The 1067-nt window shown below is 37.6% G+C and overlaps 1 protein-coding gene across 1 annotated transcript in view; it reads right to left on the bottom strand.

Annotated features, from left to right (window-relative positions):
- LOC101302927 (phytanoyl-CoA dioxygenase domain-containing protein 1-like) overlaps positions 1–1067 on the bottom strand; it is a 3391-nt gene that overhangs the window by 896 nt on the left and 1428 nt on the right. The window lies entirely within an intron of this gene.

Below are 1067 nucleotides of genomic sequence, written 5' to 3'. Positions count from 1 at the left end.
TTTGGAGTTAGTTTACATGTTTTGAACCCGTAACAGATCACTTCGAATGATGAGAGAGGATAGCATAAATACCTTTATGAAATTACAAATAGGATGGTGAGATGAAGGGATAAACAGATGAAGAACTTGGAGATCTGGGTAGCAGAGGCTGGTAAAAGAGGAACTGCAGAACTGGAATCTAATAGGTTTAGATTAGGGCCGTAAGATTTAATCACTTAAAATCCAAGGGCTGTGAGTGATTCGTCCCTTTCTGTCCCGTAAACAGTGTCCCGCAGGTGAGCGGGCCTGTTAGTTCTTATGGGTTCTTAACACTTGGTGAAAACTTTGAAGATAAGAACTAATCCCTGACAGTTTCTCCCAGCAATTTTTATACAAGACATCGGAACAAACTTGTAGCAGCAGAGGTTACATATAATCTAGAGGATTGTCTTTGAATTATAAGCATCCATCAACTAACAAAATAAATTTGCATTGAACTTTTGCGATTTAACCATGTTGTAAAACATCCAAACGGCCACTGGTAGGAGATAGTGCAACCACATTTCTAGTTATCTGCATTATTCGAACCTAAAACTGCAGAAATCAATAAAAATTACAGCGAGGCTTTGAGTTCTGTAAAGGATATCGATGTGTCAGCTTGAGATGCCGAACCACACGAGCTAGACATCGACTTTCAGGTCATTTTAAGATACATAGATGGGCTCTGGTTCCACCTTCCGCCGAATCCTGGTTATAGATAAAATCATAGGCTTTAGGATATATAAATCAGTTAACAGCTGCTACACAAAACACACAATTTTCAGCAAGGGCCTCTAAGTCCGACATAAATCATAGAGCTCAATCACTCAATGTCATAAATGATAAATCCCTACAATAAAACGAGCACAGACAGCCAACAAACATAAAAAGTGAAAAATAAACCATCTTTTGTACTACATTATTTTGTCCAGCACATGTAGCACTTATCTCCTGCCATTATTTTCCTTTAATGATAGTTTCTAACCTTTTAGTGTAGTTGGTTTCCTCACATTAACTATCCTTCACACATCTTTCAAAAAAAACAAAAA

This window comes from Fragaria vesca, linkage group LG4 (genome assembly GCF_000184155.1).
Source record: "Fragaria vesca subsp. vesca linkage group LG4, FraVesHawaii_1.0, whole genome shotgun sequence".
NCBI lineage: Eukaryota > Viridiplantae > Streptophyta > Magnoliopsida > Rosales > Rosaceae > Fragaria > Fragaria vesca.
Note: the sequence above shows the minus strand (reverse complement) of the source record. Positions and strands in the feature narration are given on the sequence as shown.